The following is a 22,986-nucleotide window of genomic DNA, read 5'->3' as shown; positions in this document are numbered from 1 at the left end:
AACTAATTAATAAAAATTACACTTTAAAAACAGTAATAACTGAAGTTACAGAATATTTACTTATTATGTATTTGTGGCTCAGCTGGTAAAGAATCTGTTTGCAATGAGGGAGACCTGGGTTTGAGCCCTGGGTTGGAAAGATCCCTGTCGAAGGGAAATCTTCCACTTCAGTATTCTGGCCTGGAGAATTCCATGGACTCTCCATGGGGTCACAAAGAGTTGGACATGACTGAGTGACCTTCACTTTCTTTCTTTCACTTTTTAGATGTTTTACATGTAAAAATTCATTTAATCCTCACTTAAAGTGAATCCTCTTTAAACAAGATTAAAAGGTTTGCAGTGAATAGTGACATAATAGTGACGAAAATGGATGGAAATTTGTTTAAAAAATGAAACTAAGCAAAACTAAGTTTATTTTACCTTATGTTAAACTACATATGAAAAATAATAATAAATGCACTCTAATACTTAGAACAAACAACAGATGGATATTCTTAGGGTTTCTCTTGGTGAAGTTTTTCTGATATTACATGATAGCACAACAGTATTATTCTTCTCATTTTATTTTTAGCATGATCATAAAAACAGTAATTCTCACCAAAATATTAGAGGACTTCATCCATTTTATGAAGGCTTTCTTAATATTTCATATTCAAATGATTCTCTTTGGAAGCATGCTGTTGATTTTCTCTTCTTCCGTTAAGTGGACTAGTTCTGCCAAATCCTCATTTATTAACAGCTTTGTCTGAAACCATAGGAATCCTCCAACATCACCCATCAGAATGCTTCATGAAATCCTGCATCTTTTTAAGATATTTTGTAAATGCTGTTAGCTTGGATATATGCTGACATTAGGTAGGGTGAAGGTATTCAAAGGGGCATTGATTTATTAGGGAATTCTTCTCTGTGCTACCTGCCAATTGTTAAGACTGGAATATTGGATCTCAGATGATCCTGTGTAAAGTAAAAGCTTCCTGTAAGTCATATTTAACTTCAGACTCCCAAAAAGCATTATTAGAATTGACATTTGGGTATTTTAGCCTAAAAATGGTTTGGGGCCTAATTACGGATAATTCCCCCAAATCTCCATTTCTCTTTAATTTTATCAATGTAGATTAAACTACCTCCTCTTAAATCCATTCAGATGGACAAAGTTAGGAAGCGCAGCAAGGTTCACCAAAAGCAAGATTAAAAAGTTCAAGATGAGGGGATTCCCTGGTGGTTCGGTGGTAAAGAATCCCCCTGCCAATGCAGGAGCCTCAGGTTCGATCTCTGATCCAGGAAGATCCCACATGCCTCAGAGCAGCTAAGCTCACTTACCACAACTACTTAGCCTGTGCTCTGGAGCCTGGGAGCCACAATTCCTGAGCCTGTGCACCACATCTTCTGAAGCCCGCACACCCTATATATGCTCCTCAACAAGGGAAGCCACCACAGTGAGAAGCCTGTGAACTGCAACAACAGAAAAGTCTGCACAGCAACGAAGACCCGGCACAATCAAAAATAAACACATAAAATTATTAAAAGAAAAAATGTTAAGGTAACGATGAACCTTGACCTTTGCATGACTCAGTGTTAAACAGAATTCAAACTCCTGCTGCTTAACCAGAGAATGCCTTTCAATTCAATTCATGCAGATAAATATTTCAGCTCTAAAATACAAAGTAAAATGGGAAATGACACCACAGGGAGTGAAGTATTGCTATATTTCACCCTTGCCACCAAAAGTAAACATAATCTTCATTGATCATTTCAATGTCACAATGTAAAAAATCTCAGTGATCAGAGGAAAGCACATAAATATAACATGAGAGATTTTACTTCCTGAACCATATAAAACCTTGCAAAGATACACCATTTACAGCCAACTGAATTTATATTCATAAATGTGACAATCTACCTCTACCAATGTTGACCAAGCTGGCCGAGTACGTGGGAATCACATTTGGAGCATGTCAAAAATAGATTTTCGGGCTCTTCTCACAGACATTCTAATCAGTAGTTCTAGGAGTACAGCCCAGAAATTGATATATTTTAACAAATATCTCAGGAATCCTTAAGTTCACATAAGATCAAAAAAGACCGACTTAATCAAGTTGGGACATTAAGAGTGAGGATGGTTAAACAATAAACACAGTGCCTCCAGCTGGTCTTGGAAATCAACATGGAAAGTAAATCAAAACAGGCTTTGGCAGCAGGCAGATTCAGAGTTGGATCTTGGCTTTGCATCCTCCTAGTGCTAAGCCCAGGGACAGGGGAGCCTGGTGGGCTGCCGTCCATGCGGTCGCACAGAGTCGGACACAACTAAAGCGACTCAGCAGCAGCAGCAGCAGCGCTAAGCCTGAGAAGGCAGTGGCACCCCACTCCAGTACTCGTGCCTGGAAAATCCCATGGGCGGAGGAGCCTGGTGGGCTGCAGTCCATGGGGTCGCACAGAGTCGGACACGACTGAAGCGACTGAGCAGCAGTGCACATACGTCAGTCCCAATCTCCCAGTTCATTCCACGCATATCCTCTGTGTCCACATATCCATTTCCTACCTCTGTGTCTCTATTACTGCCCTGAAAATGGGTTCATCTGTACCATTGTTCTAGATTCCACATACATTCATTAATAAATGGTATTTGTTTTCCTCTTTCTGACTTTCTTCACTCTGTGTGACACTCTCTAGGCCAATCCACATCTCTACAAATGACCTGATTTCTATTAAATCACTTCACCTTGTGTTTTGCTGGGAAATGGGCCCTATGATGATGAATACAGGCCATATACAAGCTATGAGTGCTATTCTTTATATCAGCCAGACCCACGCTGCCATTAGCCTTCTCTGCCAGCCCCCAAACTGCTGTTTCCCATCACTCCCACCCCACAGTCGCAGAGACGTCTTCAGATAAAATTAGACAAAACCAAGCTGTATTGTGTCCGTGCTGCCACCTGTCGGCAGGTATGAAGTATTGGTTCTCTCTCCGTTCCCTCAAGGGGCTCATACTCACGCTGCACTTCCCCTGTTTTCCTGTCACTGTTTCTCCTTCTATCACTAGCCACTGGCATTGTCTCTCACATGAAGCTTCCAACTCTTTTCTTCTCCTTCATTTGTTCAGAAACCTCTGAAAACACTTCCTCTTACCTTCCCCCAACACTCTCCATCTGTGTTCAATTTGGGTGCCAAAAACCAACCTCAAAAGGAGCTGATGAGCATAAGGGGAGCTGTAGGGGCAATTCTATCTGGAGCACAGAACAGAAAAGCCATCTGTTCAAAAGTGAAATTGGAATAAAAAGCATTGCTATCCACCTAGGAAGTCCTTGAAGGTGCCCAGAAGTTCTCTTAGGAATCAATCCAGAAACGTGTGCCTCTTTCTTAACCTTTAAGAAAAACTCTCAAATACCAGCACTCATGATTGGTCCAAAACAATTTCTCTTTTAATCTTTCTATTGCTGCTCCTGAAGGAAAGAAACCCTGGTCCAGGTCACAGGGGTGGCCCTTGTGAGAGGTAGTGCTGGAATCATCGAGGTCCACATAGGCGAAGGTAACAATCTTTCTTCTACTCCAAACTGCCTCTTGGCATCCCAATCTGGTGTTGCTTTCCAGAATGGAGAGGACCCTGCAGTTACTGGCCTCCTGCTCATACCAAAGCTAGATTTATCCTCTCTTTTGTCTTCGTCCTTTCCTCTCTAGTTCGTTGTTTTTCCCACTACTCAACTTTGTTATTTAGTCGCTAAGTTGTGTCTGACTCTTTGCGACCCCATGGACTGCAGCATGCCAGGCTTCCCTGTCCTTCACTATCTTCTGAAGTTTGCTCAAATTCTTGTCCATTGACTCGGTGATGCCATCCAACCATCTTATCCTCTGTTCTCCCCCTTTTCCTCCTGCCTTTAATCTTTCCCAGCATAAGTGAGTTGGCCCTTCACATCCAGTGACAAAGTATTGGAGCTTCAGCATCAGTCCTTGTAATGAATACTCAGGACTGATTCCCTTTGGGATTAACTGATTTGATCTCTTTGCAGTCCATGGGACTCTCAAGAGTCTTCTCCAGAACCACAGTTCAAAATGCTTCAGCGCTCAGCTTTCTTTATGGTTCAATTCTCACATCCATACATGACTACTAGAAAGACCATAGCTTTGACTAGACGGACCTTTGTTGGCAAAGTGATGTCTCTGCTGTTTAAAATGCTATCTAGGTTTGTCAGAGCTTTTCTTCCAAGGAGCAAGCATCTTTTAATGTCATGGCTTCAGTCACCATCCACAGTGATTTTGAAACCCAAGAAAATAAAGTCTGTCACTATTTCCATTTTTTCCCCAACGTAGCGCCATCAGATCTGGATTCAAATTCTGGCAGTACCACTTACCAGACGTGTGACATGGAGGACACTGTCCTTCTGGGCCTCAGTGTTCCTATCTTCAAAATGGGAGTAGTGGAAATACCAAAGTTACAAGGTCACTCTGAGGGCAATGCATTCATAAGTTCAGAAGACAGCAGAGTGTGTGTCACACTCAACAGCAGGGCTGATGCAGAGCAAGCACTAGACAACTGTCCTTCTTGCTTTCAGCTCCTCTTTCACCTCTGCTAGCACAGGCTTGCCCGCAAACCAGGGGGGATACTCCTCGGTGCCTCATGTACCAGACTCACTCTCACTAGTGCCAGAGAATGCACTAAAGTAGCAGCAGAGAAGGGATGGAAACGGCTTTGTGGGGTTAAGGAGCCTGCAGGACTTTTCTTGAGGGAGATTCACTCTTTCTCTTGCTTATTTTCCAAGCCTCAATAGCTCCTTCACGTCAGAAACTAGCAGAAGCATTTTAACCTTTGAATACATGTTTATTTTTCACCTAATGTAAAGGAATAACAGACTGGTCCCAAATTGGGAAAGGAGTATGTCAAGGCTATATGTTGTCACCCTGCTTATTTAACTTATGTGCAGAGTACAGCATGAGAAATGCTGGACTGGATGAAGCACAAGCTGGAATCAAGATTGCCAGGAGAAATATCAATAACCTCAGATATGCAGATGACACCACACTTATGGCAGAAAGCGAAGAAATATAGATCCTCTTGATGAAAGTGGAAGAGGAGAGTGAAAAAGTTGGCTTAAAGCTCAACTTTCAGAAAACTAAGATCATGGTATCTGGTCCCATCACTTCATGGCAAATAGATGGGGGAAACGATGGAAACAGTGAGAGATTTTTTTGGGTTCCAAAATCACTGCAAATGGTGACTGCAGCCATGAAATTAAAAGATGATTGCTCCTTGGAAGAAGTTATGGCCAACCTAGACATCATATTAAAAAGCAGAGACATTACTTTGCCAACAAAGGTCATCTAGTCAAAGCTTTGGTTTTACCAGTAGTCATGTATGGATGTGAGAGTTGGACTATAAAGAAAGCTGAGCTCTGAAAAATTGATGCTTTTGAACTGTGATGTTGGAGAAGACTCTTGAGAGTCCCTTTGACTGCAAGGAGATCCAACCAGTCCATCCTAAAGGAAATCAGTCCTGAATATTCATTGGAAGGACTGATGCTGAAGCTGAAACTCCAATCCTTTGTCCACCTAATGTGAAGAACTGACTCATTTGAAAAGACCTGAGGCTGGGAAAGATTGAAGTCAGGAGGAGAAGGGGACAACAGAGGATGAGATGGTTGGATGGCATCACTGACTCCATGGACATGACTTAGAGTAAGCTCCAGGAGTTGGTGAGGGACAGGAAAGCCTGGTGTGCTGCAGTCCGTGGAGTTGCAAAGAGTTGGACAAGACTGAGTGACTGAACTGAACGTAAAGGTACATTTTTAAATGTCCTTCTCCTGATTATCAGTGAGACATGGACTTGGAAAAACACAGAAAATTTCAAAGAAAATCAAATCCCCCCCCCAAATCCCCTCCAGCCAAAGATAACCACTAATAACGTCTGCCATCTTTTCCTTGTGCATACATCTCGATGTTTGTTAAACATAGAATCCTACCATTGTTGAATGTTTTTGTCATATTTTTATGTTTTGTTTTCATCACTTACACAGTGAACATCTTTCAGGATTAGATATTCATCGAAAATGACTGCCATAATGTCATGAAAATATACAATTGTTTACGTATTTTTCACAGTTTCCAATTTTACATAATTTAGACTACCCTGAAAAATACATAGTTATCAATCTTTTGTCCTCAATTCTGAATATATCTGTGGGATTAATTTCTGGATGAGAATGCAATGCCCTTCTCAAGACTCTTGGTAGATATTGCAAAATCTCTGCAGAAAGGTTGAACTGCTTTACAATTCCAAAGTCAGAGGGACCTAAAAGGTCCACTTTTAGCCTTGGGGTCCTGATGAAATAGCCCCTTTGATATCTGAGTAAGAGTTGTAAGGACTACTCTTCCAGCATTCAAGAGGGCGCCCTCTTGCTTCCCACTGCTTACTTTCTTCAAGAGAACCTCGAGTGTATTATTAAAGAGGCATCATGCTTCAAACAACTCCTATGGCCTGAAATCACCCTTAATTTCTCCAGCGTCCTTCTAGCGAGACCCCAAAGGCGTCTGAACTAAAATTGGTTTGCACGCCTCACGTGCAACCCACCACAACCACATTCGTGTGTGACTTCATAACACTAATTGCAAGCAGTAACTTTTTGTTCACTTGTTTCCCACGTGTCTCTCTCACTATAACGTAAGCTCCATGAGGGGCCATCTGGCTTCTCCATCCCTGTAAGCCCAGCCCCTGCCTTTGTCCAGCACAGAGCAAGTGCTCAGTAAATATTATTGAATGAATGATTCATCTTTGTCCTTCTCATGCCATACCTCTCATGCTTACAATAGATGGTTTGAGGTCCATAAAATGGATGTGAATTTTTAATACTAATATACAAATATAGCCAGTTTTTATATCACCAAGAAGCATGGAGTTTCTTGACTGGCAGTCTATTTTGTCAGCAAAATCCACCGTCATCCACAAGCTGCTCAGTTTAGAAAGTCACTTCAAGTAAGTTCATTTGTATCCTTTCCTTTGAGAGTCCACATGTAAGGGAGGTCATACAATATTTCTCCTCTGTGTGACATACTCCACTCAGTATAACACTCTCTAGGTTCATCCATGTTGCTGCTAATGGCATTATTTCCTTCTTTGTAATGACTGAGTAATATTCCACTGTACATATGTGCTACACAGAAAGAGACTCACAGACTTAGAAAACAAACTTATGGTTGCCAGCGGGGAGGGATAGTTAGGGAGTTTGGGATAGTCATGTACACACTGCTATATTCAAAATGGATAACCAATAAGGACCTATTGTATAGCACAGGAAACTCTGCTCAATGTTACGTGGCATCCTGGATGGGAGAGGGCTTGGGGGAGAATGGATACATGTATACACATGGCTGAGTCCCTTTGCTGTTCATCTGAAACTGTCACAACTTTGTTAATCAGCTATACCCCAATACAAAATAAAAAGTGGGGAAAAGAAAGGGAAGTCCCCTAAGGCCGTACCACTAGCACCAGGCAAGAGCCTGACTGCTGCCCCCCTGGGCCCTATCACTGGGCTGGAGTTCAGTGCTAGCTTAGAGCTCTCCTGTCATCCTAGGGGCACCTAGAGATCTAGACAGGTACTTTAGCCTTTCCAATTTGGACTGGCTGAGCTCTTCCCAACTCCACGAAGCTGGTGCAAACTATTGACAGAATGTACTGTCACTCAAAGTCTGAAATGCCCAGATTAAATGTGTCTTTGTAGTGTACAGAGAGTGTAGGAACTGAACTCCTTTGTTTGAATCCCAGCCCTCTCACTTACTAGTTGTATGACTCTGGATAAGTTACCTAACCTTTCTGTGCCTCAGTTTCCTCATCTGTAAAAGAGGAATACTAATGGTTGCTGCTGCTGCTGCTGCTGCTGCTAAGTCGCTTCAGTCGTGTCCGACTCTGTGCGACCCCATAGACGGCAGCCCACCAGGCTCCCCCGTCCCTGGGATTCTCCAGGCAAGAACACTGGAGTGGGTTGCCATTTCCTTCTCCAATGCATGAAAGTGAAAAGCGAAAGTGAAGTCGCTCAGTCGTGTCTGACTCCTAGCAACCCCGTGGACTGCAGCCCACCAGGCTCCTCCATCCATGGGATTTTCCAGGCAAGAGTACTGGAGTGGGGTGCCATCGCCTTCTCTGATACTCATGGTATCCTCCTCATATTGTTTTCAGGAGGATTAATGAGCATAAAGCACCCAGAATTGTGCCTCGCACACAGTAAGGACCAGGGGATATTTAGCATCTCTACTGCTGCTGTCCCATGGCCACCAGCTGTTCCTGATGACATCACCTCCAACTCTTCCTTCCCTAGCTCGACTCTCAGCCCCCACCTGTTCTTCCTTCTCACATCTCAGATTTCCGTCCTTCAACTCTAAATCTATTAAGTACCAGCTACCTGCCAGGCACTATGCTAAGGGCTAAGGACACAAGTTTGCCCTCCTCTTGGAATTGAGTCCAGCATGCAGACAACAAACAAGGCAGTCACGACTCAGCACAATAAGAGCTAGGATGGGGGTAGGTGCACTGTCGTGGGGCCCCCTGACCCAGTCTTGGTGAAACAGAAAGTCTTTCCTGAAAAGACAGAAAAGAGACCATTTAGGGCTCATGGGAGACACAAGGTGAAACGGAGAACTACAGGAAGAGGAAAGAGCCCGCATAAAGGCCTGGAGACAAGCGAGAAGAGAGCATGGCATTGAAAAAATCCTGTATGACAGGAAAAAATGGGGGAGGTAGGAGGGGACCAAGGAGCTCAGAGAGGTGATGATATTGAACCCAGAAAATATGCTAAAGCCTTTGATGTGTGGATCACAATAAACTGTGGGAAATTGTTAAAGAGATGGGAATACCAGATCACCTTACTTGTCTCCTGAGAAACCTGTATGAAGGTCAAGAAGCAACAGTTAGAACCAGACACAGAACAACGGACTGGTTCAAAATCGGGGAAAAAGTACATCAAGGTTGTATATTGTCACCCTGCTTATTTAACTTATATGCAGAGTACATTATGCAAGATTCTGGGCTGGATGAAGCTCAAGCTGGAATCAAGATTGTGGGAGAAATATCAATAACCTCAGATATGCAGATGACACAATTCTAATGGCAGAAAGTGAAGAGGAACTGAAGAGCCTCTTGTGAAAGAAGAGAATGAAAGAGAATGAAAGTGAAAGAAGAGAGTGAAAGAGCTGGCTTAAAACTCAACATTCAAAAAACTAAAATCATGGCATCCTGTCCCATCACTTCACGGCAAATAGATGGGGAAAAAATGGAAACAGTGACAGACTTTATTTTCTTGGGCTCCAAAATCACTGCAGATGGTAACTGCAGCCATAAACTAAAAGACACTTGCTCCTTAGAAGAAAAACTATGACAAACCTAGACAGTGTTATTAAAAAACTGAGACATCACTTTGCCAACAAAGGTACATATAGTCCAAGCTATGGTTTTTCCAGTAGTTATATATGGATGTGAGAGTTGGACCATAAAGAAGGCTGAGTGCGGAAGAACTGATGCTTTTGAACTGTTGTGCTAGAGAAGACTCTTGAGAGACCTTGGACAGCAATGAGATCCAACCAGTGAATCCTAAAGAAACCAACCCTGAATATTCATTAAAAGGACTGATGATGAAGCTGAAGCTCCAATACTTTGTCCACCTGATGCAAAGAGGCAACTCATTGGAAAAGACCCTGATGCTGGAAAAGACTGAAGGTAGGAGGAGAAGGGAATGACAGAGGATGTGATGGTTGGATGGCATCACTGATTCAATGGACATGAGTTTGAGCAAGCTCTGGGAGATAGTGATGGACAGGGAAGCCTGGCGTGCTGCAGTCCATGGGGTCACAAAGAGTCAAATACAACTGAGCGATTGAGCAACAACAACAAAGGCCAGGTCATCTTAAGGAGCTTGATGGCAACAGGAAACATCTGAATGGTTTTGAGCAGGGTGGTGATGTGATCATATTTCCATTTGAAAACATCACCGTGGCTGCTGAGTGCAAACTGGGTTGTATGAAGTTAAAATGGAGCTGTGGAGGCCAATGAAGTACACCAGATCCAGGTGGGATGGTGCCTGATCCAGGGTGTCAGCGGGACTTGGGGATAGAAAAGGACGGATGGACTTGTGAGAGACTGAGGAGGAGCAGTGGGCCGGATGTGGTGATGGACTGGCTGGTGCTGGAGTGGGGGAAGGGGAGGCGTGGTAGTCACCCTCCCCTCCCCCAGGCCCTGACCACTCGCACCGGAGTCTTCGAGCACCTCTGCTCCTAATGCACACTCTCACTTGGCAGCCAAATTCTGCTTCTCCAAGTCCCATCTTAAACTGGTCCCCTCCAGTGCCCACAAAATTACTGGGACCTTTTCATATATAAGTAAAAGTAAGTACAGAAATGGACATTCCAAACCAGGCACTGGTAGTGACGGCTTCCTCTGGGGGTGAGCAGAGGGAACCTGGGCTCTAGGAGCAAAGGAGTCTTCTTTTCACTAAATGCTCTTAGGTGAGTTCTTTACTGTGGGAATGTATGTGTTTTTCAGCTACAATGTAGCTGCAAAACACATTGTAGCTTCTTACAATGTAGCTTCTTAAACAGCACTTGCATCAAGAGCAGGAAGCCTTAAGAAGGAAAAGTCACCACAGGTCAGACCCTCAGGGGACGTGTGAGGGGACGGGGCTGCCTAGACGGCAGGAGGTGCCGGGGCCCTTTTTAGCACCACCTGCTTCACCAGCCTCTCTCCCTTCTGCACCCTTCATCACCGGATGGAGAAGCAGAGACACCACCGCGCCTGACGCCAGCAAGGAAAGGAAAAGCTTTGACAATAGCCTGTACCTGTTAACCAGCCCTGCTATCAGGAGGTAGATCTCCTCCATCACCCCTCATCACACGTCCTCGTCTCAGGCTAACTCTTGCCCAGTAAGCAAACACACAAACAGTGTTCTGATTTTTATTGCTATAGATTCACTTTGCCTATTCTAGGACTTAATAGAGATGAACATATACAGCGTATGACTTCTTTCAGTTAGCATACTCTTTGGGGGCATATCCATGTTGTTGGGTGCTTTTATTCCTTTTTTATCACTGAGCATGATTCTGTTGTATGAAAACTTGTTTTGGTCCATTCTGAACATTTGGGTTATTTCCTACTGGGGGCTCTTATGAATAAAGTTACTAAGAATTTTTTTAACATGCTTTTTTTAATGTATTTTTTTTCATTGACGGATAATTGCTTTATAATATTGCACTGATTTCTGCCATACACCAGCATGAATCAGCTATAGGTATACATATGTCCCCTCCATCTTGAACCTCCCTCCTAAGAATATTTTTTTAAAAAAGAAAGAAAGGGGAATTAGACCATCACTGATTCTATCTTCCCCAAGGGGGACAGATATCATCCTAAGCAGCAGGAGAGAAATCTCCCACACACGTAACTCGTGCATCTCGAGGCCTGGTTGTTCCGGAGGCTGGGTCCCTGGGCTCTGTCCCTTAAGAGGGCAGCATGCTTTCCAAGGCCCTCTGGGGCTGCAGATGTATAAACAGCTGCCCCCATGCAATGCAACAACTCATCATAAATATGAGCACTCGGTACAAATGTGAGTGGAGAAGAGATTAAGGATCTTTATTCCGACAACAGCTTCAGTTGGCAAGTGTCTCTGGGACCTGTCACCTCCTCCCCATCACCCCCTCTGTACACTAAGGACCCAGAGCCAGGCAGGCCCAGCTCCCGGCCACCTGAGGGGCCTGGAACACACACTCTTTTCCTCAGCATCGCGTCTAGTGACCACCTGGTGACCTGCACCACCTCTTCTCCCAGGAAAAAGTGACTTTTTGTCCACAGTGTTAGAAAAAGGAGGCCCCTTCATAGGCTAGAAAACAGTTGCCGTATTTTCTCCCTCTCCTTCATGAACCTAGCTTTTGAAAGTCCTGCACTGAACCCACCTTGGATACTTCTATCTCTTCATAATTATGCACAAGGCGATGGTTTTTTGTAACCGTAACTCGACACTTGGCAAAGCAGTTTGGCTCCCTAAAGAACCGCCAGTATGGGTATAAAACCTCGCGCAACAATGCCGGCCCCGTGGCTATTAGGGTGATTTACTCTGGACCACATCAAGTTCAGCGGCCGGGAAAGAGGGCAGAGCCTGAAATGGTCTTTCACGCTCATGTCGTAAATTCAGATCATGGCTTCAAAGGTGGTGCCAAAGTGTGGTAACCCAAAGTCGAGGGGCCCGGGTTTTGTTTTCCGGGGCAAAGGGACACCATCAATGATGGGAGAGTTCTGTGGAGTGACCCAGGCGTGGGTTCCCGGCCACCTCTCCCCTCGCCGAGTCCCTTTGGCTTCAAGGAGGGAGCATAAAAGGTGTCAGTGGCCCCCATGCTCGGTAAATCACTGGGTGTGAACCCAGCCGGGCTGGGTGATGGCCTTCAGGGGCCCCTTATCCTGGAGGCTAAGCCCAGCAGGCCCTGTACTCAGTGACCTCGCAGATGGGTCACCAGGAGTGTGAGACCTGTCAGCCTGCTCAGTCCCCAGAAAGGACCTTTCACGGGATTAGGAAGAGGTGGCGGAAGAAGCGTCCTCAATTCCCCCAAAGACATGGCCTTGGCTGTCTCTCTGGGTAGGAATTTTGCTTCACAGAGCTCTTAGGAAAACACCACATGCTGATACTGACAACTTAATCATCTCCAGCATTTACTGAGATTAGGCTGATGCCAAGAATAGTGCTACTGGAAGAAAAAAAAAAAGACTGTTTCAGAACCAAAAAGACCAATAGGAAAAAGAAGTGGATAAATTGCATGAGAAGCAAGTATCAGAGTCATTCATCAACAACAGGTCCCACCTATTACAGGAATGCTTTGCCCCAGTATTGACCTTGAGAGGTAAATATGATTAGAACTGCCATTTTACAGGAAACAGCAGTCAAGGAATTCTCCCATAATCTCACCACTAGCTGCATGATGTAGGTGGGGGCAAGCTTTCACATTACTTTGCCACATTTAAAAATACAGCATTAGGGTGGTGCCTTTATGCTTAGTGATCAGGTTATTCTTGAAAATGCATAAAGAACAAGTATTTTATAATGCCATTTGCAGCAATATGGATGCAACCTGAGGTTAGCATACTAAGTGAATCAAGTCAGAAAGACAAACACCATATGATATCACTTATACGTGGAATCTAAAATATGACACAAGTAAACCTATCTATGACACAGAAACAAAATCAGGGACAGAGAGAATAGACTGGTAGTTGCCAAAGGGAAGGGGGTGGGAGAAGGTAGGATATGAAAAAGAATGTGCAGATATGTATAACTGAGTCACTTTGTTGTACAGCAGTAATTAACACAACACTGTAACACAATTACACATCAATAAAAAATGAATTTTGTAAAAAAAGAAAAAATATTTTAATCATTTGTATTCAATTTTAGGAGAAAACTGTTTATTTTATTCAACATAGTAGAGAAACAAGTTGGCACAACCTCTACCTTAAGCCTAGATGTTTACAGAGTGGGGAGAGTTACGACCCAGTTGGTGATCCAAGGAAGTTCAGTGCTTCAGGAGACCTGGGATCTAATCCCACCTTATCATTCACTTTCTGTGTGACCTTAGTCAGCACCCTTCCCATTTTATTGTCTCGGGTTTATCTTCTAAGATATTGTTGTTCAGTCTGTGTCTGACTCTTTTTGACCCCATGAACTGCAGCAATGCCAGGCTTCCCTGTCCTTCACTAGCTCCTGGAGTTCACTCAGATTCATGTCCATTGAGTCAGTGATGCCATCCAACCATCTCATCCTTCTTCACTCCCGTCTCCTCTTGCCCTCAATCTTTCCCAGCATCAGGATCTTTTCCAATGAGTCAGCTCTTCGCATCAGGTGGCCAAAGTATTGGAGCTTTAGCTTCAGCATCAGTCCTTCTAATGAATATTCAGAGTTGACTTCCTTTAGGATTGACTGGTTGGATCTCTTTGCTTCTAAAATAAGGAGTGTATTTCTCAGGTTCCCTCACACCAACTCAGCTCTAAAGTTGGAATTTCAGTACATGCACTGGGAGGGGAGCCTGCCACCTGGACATCTAGCCCAATAGAATAAAGTCATTGAGGGCCCTTTCTACTTTATCATGCCTCATTGTGCTTGTTGAGTTAGGTTTGCACTATATTGGAACAATAGAAAAGCCTCAAGTTTTATGAAGCAGAAGCTCCTGCCATTAATACCACCATAGTGAGCTAAATATATTGTCACCTTGCTTACATAACTTCTATGCAGAGTACATCATGAGAAACGCTGGGCTGGAGGAAGCACAAGCTGCAATCAAGATTGCCAGGAGAAATATCAATAACCTCAGATATGTAGATGACACCACCCTTATGGCAGAAAGTGAAGAACTAAAGAGCCTCTTGATGAAAGTGAAAGAGGAGAGTGAAAAAGTTGGCTTAAAGCTCAACTTTCAGAAAATGATCATGGCATCCGGTCCCATCACTTCATGGCAAATAGATGTGGAAATAGTGGCTGACTTTATTTTTTTGGGCTCCAAAATCACTGCAGATGGTGACTGCAGCCATGAAATTAAAAGACGCTTACTCCTTGGGAGGAAAGTTATGACCAACCTAGACAGCATATTAAAAAGCAGAGACATTACTTTGCCAACAAAGGTCCATCTAGTCAAGGCTATGGTTTTGTAGTCACGTATGGATAGTCATGTATGGATATGAGAGTTAGACTATAAAGAAAGCTGGGCACCAAAGAATTGATGCTTTTGAACTGTGGTGTTGGAGAAGACTCTTGAGAGTCCCTTGGACTGCAAGGAGATCCAACTAGTCCATCCTAAAGGAGATCAGTCCTGGGTGTTCATTGGAAGGACTGAAACTGAAGCTGAAACTCCAATACTTTGGCCACCTGATGCGAGGAGCTGACTCATTTGAAAAGACCGTGATGCTGGGAAAGATTGAGGGCGGGAGGAGAAGGGGACGACGGAGGATGAGATGGCTAGATGGCATCACCGACTCAATGAACATGAGTTTGGGTAAACTCAGGGAGTTGGTGATGGACAGGGAGACCTGGCGTGCTGCAGTTCATGGGGTCACAAAGACTCGGACACAACTGAGCGACTGAACTAAACTGAGTGGCCTAGTTCAGGGATGGCAAATGGGTTTTATTTTGTTTGCATTGTATCAATCAGGGTCCAGTCAGGGGACAGAAATCACACCAGGTATTTTAATAGGCAGAACTTAATATAAAGAATTGCTAATTATGTATGCAAAAGGTTAAGAGAGACCTTCAGGGTATCACAGAGGTAGCAACTGAAAAAGCAGCTACACTCCTATAACCAGGACCCATAGGAAATTATTAAAACATTGGAGATTGCAGGAGAGGGCCTCAGAGACAAGACTCAGACCCCCGATGAAGCCGTGCCCACATCTCTAAAGGAGCACAAGGAGACTGGTCTGACAGGTGTGTTGGAAAAACTTCAAAATGTGTTCAGAATTACTACAAAGAGAAACTGCCACTGCTGGAGAGAAGGAGTGTTGCCCAGGAGATATGCCGGGGAACACAGGAAGACCCCAAGGAGTCAGTCCCTTCCGGTCCCCCAGCCAGGCAGCTTCCCTCTAGCTCCCCCTGGTGGGCAGAGTCCCAGCCCCAGCATCCCAAAGCAGGTATGGAAGGGTGAGGTTGGAGTTGAGACAGGCATTTGGGTCTGCTAAAATCACCACAGATGGTGACTGCAGTCACAAAATTAAAAGACGCTTGCTCCATGGAAGAAAAGCTATAACAAATCTAGACAGCATATTAAAAAGCAGAGACATTACTTTACCAACAAATGTCCAAATAGTCAAAGCTATGGTTTCTCCAGTAGTCATGTATGCATGTGAGAGCTGGACCATAAAGACAGCTAAGTGCCAAAGAACTGATGCTTTTGAACTGTGGTGCTGGAAAGACTCTTGAGAGTCCCTTGGACAGCAAGGAGATCAAACAAGTCAATCCTAAAGGAAATCAATCCTGAATATTCATTAGAAGGTCTGATGTTGAAGCTGAAGCTCCAATACTTTGGCGACCTGATGGGAAGAGCCGACTCATTGGAAAAGACCTGTATAATATCATATATGAAACGAGTCGCCAGTCCAGGTTCGATGCACGATACTGGATGCTTGGGGCTGGTGCACTGGGATGACTCAGAGGGATGGTATGGGGAGGGAGGAGGGAGTAGGGTTCAGGATGGGGAACACATGTATACCTGTGGCAGATTCATTTTGATATTTGGCAAAACTAATACAATTATGTAAAGTTTAAAAATAAAATAAAATTAAAAATAAATAAATAAAATAATAAAATAAAATTTTAAAAAAGGAAAAGAACCTATGCTGGGAAAGATTGAAGGCAGGAGGGGAAGGAGGCAACAGAGAATGAGGTGGTTGGATGGCATCACCAATTCAGTGGACATGAGTTTGAGCAAACTCCGGGTGACAGTGAAGGACAGGGAAGCCTAGCATGCTGCAGTCCACGAGGTCACAGAGAGTCAGACACGACTGAGTGGCTGAACAACAACCTGGCTCAGCTACCTGGGAATTGCCTCCTGGAATGCAGTATTGAGGCTTATGAAGTTTAGGCTCAGAAGAAGAAAAAAAAACTTTGTGATAAATTGGTGATGTGGACCATAAGCCTAGAAAAGAGAAATGGTGGCTTGAAAGCTGCATATTTGACCTTCCTCTGGTGATCAAATGACCTACCACAGTGAGCATGAGAAGTGAGCGCAACCTCCCAACTTCCGAGAGCATAGACAGCTGGGCAGGCAAAGTGAGCCACAGAGCCACGTGATGACCCACAGGACCCCTTCCTGTCCCCGCTGTGGCCAGCAGACATTTGGCATGATTAGGCTGTGTGTCCAGGATCGGAAAGTAAAGTTTAGACCTGCTGCTTAGTGATTTCCAGGGAACCGTTGGTTACAGCAGGAGAGGGATGGTTTAAAGGATACCCCTGACCACTGCCTCAGCCCCAGCCCAGGATGTTCTTCTCATAGGACCATGGAAGGGCAAGAGTGGAGGATGATGGCAGAATCTAAGACAGTACCACAGGTCAAACACCCCCACAGGGCCTCAGCCTAAAGAACAGAGTCCATCACAAGGTTGGCAAGTCCTTGGAGTCACGGAGCCCTGGTTCATAGCCCAGGTTGGCCACTTCCTCAGTGTTTAGATTAAGCAACAGATACAATCTCTGTTCAGAAACCAGGTAGACAGGAAAGATCAATTTGTATGTTTTGGAAGCACAGCTTCCTTTCTATTTTGCTGATAAGAAATGATGATTTTAGACTGGGGGAGGCAGCTTGCACCAGCTCAGGACAGCAGACTGCGCATGGTTTTCTCCAACTCTGCATACAGCGCCTCATGTTGGAAGCTTGAAATCAGCCATGGTGGAGCAGTTACACCACACAATCCGCAAGTGCTACAAATCGGGGCTTCTTTTCTTTGAAAGCCAGCTCACCAGATTCCACTGGTCCCCTTCCTTTCCCAGCACCTGCATTGATGTTGGGAGGGGAAGAGGGCCAAGGGCAGATTTGATAATGGAGTGAGCTGATCAGTCATGCCTCCACTGAGGTCACCCCCAGGAGATCCCTGTTCTGGTCGGCAAGGTATCTTCAGAATGCCGCCCTCTTCCTCATTCTGTGCCACCTCTGCAGAAGGGACCTTCTGGAGGTGGTCCCTTATTCCCTCACTTGAGACTTACTTTCCCTGCAGTCCTGGTGGAGAAGAGGGTTTTTCACCCTCCTTACCCTCTGCTTCCAACCCCAGGAAGCTTTGTGTGTGTTTATATGTGAATAAAATCCTCCCCTTCTCAAATACTATTCTTAAAAATCTTAAGCTTTAAGAAACAAAAAACCAGGAAACTCTGTCTCAAATCTACCTTGAGCTTAGGAGCATTGGTGGACTTTCTGTTTGAATGAGGAGAAAGAGGAAGACAGAAATCCTAGAAAGGGAAAAAAGGTTAACATGGCAAAGAATTCAAGCCTCTAGTACATTCCAGAATTCTGAGCCTTTGGGGTTTTTTCTACCAATAGAATGAGCTAATCACTTTCTCACACTCCTCTGTTGGGGTTGGAAGGACAAATAGTAAATGGTCTCCCCAGTGCTTAGCATATAAGGTTCTCATTAAAGGGTGCCTTGTTTTATCTCCATCAAGCCTGTCCCCAACAAGACAAGACAGCGGGGAGAGACAGCTGGCATGGGCGCTTCATCCTTCCCTACCTTGCCCAGCAGTGGAGGTTGGGGATCCATTGAAAATGTCACATGACCCACCCTCCTGGGCTTTGAGAAGCAGGTACTGCTACATTAACACGGAATAAAACCACGCATGCTCAGTTAATGTGCAGTGTTCTCTTAGGTTAAGCATAAAGGCAAATGGATTATTTAATAAGTGAATAAAGCCAGTGATGCTCCTCCAGAGCATAGAATCTTGGCCAGCTGCGCTCTTCTTGGATGGTTTCCCTTCATTCCTTTTCCAAGCCTCCTTTCTTGCCTGTTATACTGACTCCACATGTTTCATCTGGTCAGTTTCATCCGTAACCACAGCTGCCACGCTCCCCCCACTGCCATCCATTGATGAATCCCAATTCCATTCTTCTCTTCCCTGAACACCAGACCACATGTGCAGCTGCCTCTTGGCCACCTCCAAACAGTCCCACATTTAACACATCCCATCCTGAACTCTTCCTCTTCCCCCGTCTCCTGTCATTGACCATGGTCTACCCTCTCTACCCTAGTGAATGTTACTTCCACCTCTAGCCGTCCCAGATACCTCTTTCACTGGCGTGCCGCACAGCCAGTTGATCATAGGGTCCTGTTCAACGCCCTGTAGTGCCTGCCTCTGTAGCCTTTCTCTCCAGGTGCCTTGAAGCAGCCATTGTTCCTCACAGGGACAACCAAATTCTCCTGCAAACTCCTTTCTCTGCTCTCCTGCTTTGTGTGTGTGTGTGTGTGTGTGTGTGTGTGTGTGTGTGTGTGTGTGAGATGGCTTAAGTGAAAGTAAAAGTGAAGTCGCTCAGTCGTGTCTGACTCTTTGCAACCTCATGGACTGTAGCCTATCAGGCTCCTCTGTCCATGGGATTTTGCAGGCAAGAGTGCTGGAGTGGATTGCTGTTTCCTTCTCCAGGGGATCTTCCCGACCCAGGAATCAAACCCGGGTCTCCCGCATTGCAGGCAGACGCTTTACCATCTGAGCCACTGGCTTAAGTGCATTTTATTGGTTTTCTTTCACCTTCTACAAAAGACCAAAGTTAGAAATCAAGTTCCGGGCTTCTCTGGTGGCTCGGTGGTAAAGAATTCACCTGCCAATGCAGGAGACACAGGTTCCATCCCTGATCCAGGAAGATCCCACATACTGCAGAGCAACTAAGCCCACGCACCCCAACTATTGAGCCTGTGCTCCAGAGCCTGGGAGCCACAACTATTGAACCTACATGCCGCAACTACTGAAACCCACATGCCCCAGAGCCCATGGTCTGCAACAAGAGAAGCCACCCCAATGAGAAGCCCACACACTGCAAATAGAGAGCAGTCCCCACTCACCACAACTAGAGAAAAGCCCATGTTGCAATGAAGAGCCAACACTGCCAAATATAAAGAAAGAAACCAAGTCCCTGGCAAGAGGTGAGAACTCTTCCTCTATCCCAAGAGCCCTCCCCTCTCCCCACGTTTCCCATTGTGTCACTGCTGCAGTTCATATGGCTGGAGAGCTTGCTACTTTCATCCCTTCAGTTCAGTTCAGTCCAGTCGCTCAGTCGTGTCTGACTCTTTGCGACCCCATGAATCGCAGCACGCCAGGCCTCCCTGTCCATCACCAACTCCCGGAGTTTACCCAAACTCATGTCCATTGAGTCAGTGATGCCATCCAGCCATCTCATCCTCTGTCATCCCCTTCTCCTCCTGCCCCCAATCCCTCCCAGCATCAGGGTCTTTTCCAATGAGTCAACTGTTTGCACAAGGTGGCCAAAGTACTGGAGTTTCAGCTTCAGCATCAGTCCTTCCAATGAACACTCAGGACTGATCTCCTTTACGATAGACTGGTTGGATCTCCTTGCAGTCCAAGGGACTCTCAAGAGTCTTCTCCAACACCCTACCAAGCCCTAAAAGGGGAAACACCTACCACTTGATACCGTGCTTCCCTTCTACCACATCCTCCACACTTTGATCCTGATTACAGGAAGCTGTGGTAAGAAATGTTGAGGTCCAGGAGAAGTTCTGAACCCCAGAAGGCCAGGGCACTGTCCAGCCTTTGCTGCCTGAAACAGTGGCTCCCTATTTCTGGAACTGGAATTGCACTGGAATTGAAACTTTCACTCTCCATGAAGCAGATAAAATGCCCTAGACATCAGCCTCATCTATTCACTATCTGCCTGCTGCCTACTGCCTGCTCCTAGTTTACACACTAAACTACTTGTACTTTCTAGTTCCTTCTGCCCATGGAGCCACATTTCTCTTTTTGCTCCTGGTAAGTCATACCTGTTTTTACAACTCCATTTTTTAACACCTCCTCTGTGAGATCTTCCTGGATTCCCAACCTTGTTGGGTCAAATTGGATAAGTTTCTCTTTGAGGCCACATATGCCTCTTTTTAAGGCTTCCTTCTCTTTTTACCTCCCCACAATACAATCCTTCCTTTGCATAGCCATCTTCTCCCCTGTACTGGGCTAATTGAGGGAAGGCAAATTGGCTTAATCATTTAACCTGTTCTATGAAATAAGAGGTCTCTTGTAAATGGGAGTGGGCAAACAGAATCATACTGTTATAAGGTTTTGTGTTTGTGAAATAGGAAGTCTAAGTATGAAGTGTGATATATAAAGTCTGAAGTGGTAAAATCGACTCTAAACTGACTTTAATAAGTTAATAATGCATATTCTTAGTCATAGAGAAACTACTTAAAAATACTCTTTAGATGTATAACCAAGAAACAGAGAAAGTAAAATGAAATATCAAAAAATATTTTATTAGTCCAAGAGAAGGCAGACAAGTGCAATGAAGAAACAAAAATGGAATGGAAAACAAGTAGCAAAATAACAGATTTAAACACAGCCATATCTGTCATTACTTTAAGGGTAAAAACCCCAATCACAACTCAGAGGTGATTCAACTGGATGAAAAATAAGACTCAAATACATGCTATCTACATGAGATACATGTTAATCATAAAGACACAAATACACTGAAAATAAAAGGATCATTAAAGATATCATGGTACCAGGGGCAATTCTTCAAGAAGGTAAAACAAATCTAAATTTGTAGGCATCTAAGAATAGAGTTTCAAAACTCATGAAGAAAAAAATAAAAGAAATCAAGGAGGAAATAGACAAACCTCTAATTGTGGTTAGATATTTTAATACTCCTGTCGCAAAATTTGACACAAGTAAGCAAAAAAAGTCATTAAGAAGCAACATCAACCAACTTGATAATCACTTTGAAAACATTTTGACAGTTTCTTAAAAAATTAAACCTACCTTTACTCTTTGATCCAGCAAGTCCACTCTGAGGAATTTACTCAAGGTAAAAACATATGATCACAAAAAGACTTGTTTACAAATGCTTGTAGTGATTAACACCTTTTTCAGGCCCACATTGGAAACAACCCAGAAGTACATCAACAGATGAATGGATAAATGAATTGTGGAATATCAATAAACTAGATTTTTACTCAGCAATAAAGAAGGATAAGGGCTTTCCTGGTGGCCCCACGGTAAAGAATCCACCTGCAATACAAGAGACAGGTGTCCAATCCCTGGATCATGAAGATTCCCCTGGAGAAGGAAATGCCAACCCACTCCAGTATTCTTGCCTGGGAAATCCCATGGACAGAGGAGCCTGGCAGGCTACAATCCATGGGGTTGCAAAGAGTTGGACCCACTGAGCAGCTAAAACAACAACACAGAGGGAAAAACTATGACAAACATATCCACATGGATGAATCTTGAAAAACTTTATACTGAGCAAAAGAAGTCAGATCCAGAAGAGTACATACTGCATGATTCCATTTGTATGAAGTTCTAAAATAAGCAAAACTAATTTACAGGGACAGAAAATATATTAGTGGTTGACTGGAGGACATGTTGACGCCATAGACATGAGAAAGCTTTCGAAGGTGATGGATATGCTTTATTTCTTGTCTGTGATGGTAATTATGCAAATGTATCCATTTGACAAACTAGTTGAGCTGTACACTTTAAAATGTGTGCAATTTAAGATATGTAAATTATGCCACCAAAAGATTGACTATTTAAAAAAAGAGTCTGAGAATGTAAAATGGTCCAGCTACTGTGGAAAACAGTTTGACAGTTCCTCAGCAAGTTAAGCATAAAGTTACATTGTGACCTAGCAATTCCACTCCTAGGTATGTACCCAAAAGATTTGGAAAGAGATGCTGAAACAGACACATGAACAGGCATGTTCATAGCTGCACTTTTCACGGAGCTGAAAGGTGGAACCAGCCCAAATGTCCATCAATGGATGAATAGATAGACAAAATATGACATACACACACACACACACACACACACACAATGGGATATTGTTGGCCACTAAAAGAAATGAAGTACTAATACATACTACAAGGTGATGAACCTCAAAAACATTATGCTAAGTGGAAGAAGTCAGACACAAAAAGTCACATATTGTAGGATCTCATTTATATGAAATATTCAGAATAGGTAAATCCGTAGAGATAGAATGCAGATAGTGGTTGTCAGGGACTGAAGGAAGTGGGGAGATGGGAGAAAACTGCTTAATAGTTTTCCCATTGGGGTGATGGAAATGCTTTGGAATGAAGTAGAAGTGGTGGTTGTCCAACACTGTGAATATACTAAATGTCTGAATTGTTCACTTAAAAGTGGTTAATTTTGTATTATTTGAATTTTACGGCCATAGAAAAGAGGAGTTTCTTCCATTTCCAATTAAAAGAGAAACAGAAACCAAATTTGCCTCCATGCCCAAAACAACCAAAAAGAATGGACAAAATACACAAAACAACGATTT

The sequence above is a fragment of the Bubalus bubalis genome, chromosome 23, assembly GCF_019923935.1.
Source record: "Bubalus bubalis isolate 160015118507 breed Murrah chromosome 23, NDDB_SH_1, whole genome shotgun sequence".
Lineage (NCBI taxonomy): Eukaryota > Metazoa > Chordata > Mammalia > Artiodactyla > Bovidae > Bubalus > Bubalus bubalis.
The sequence above is the reverse complement of the archived record's forward strand: the minus strand, read 5'-3'. Positions refer to the sequence as shown.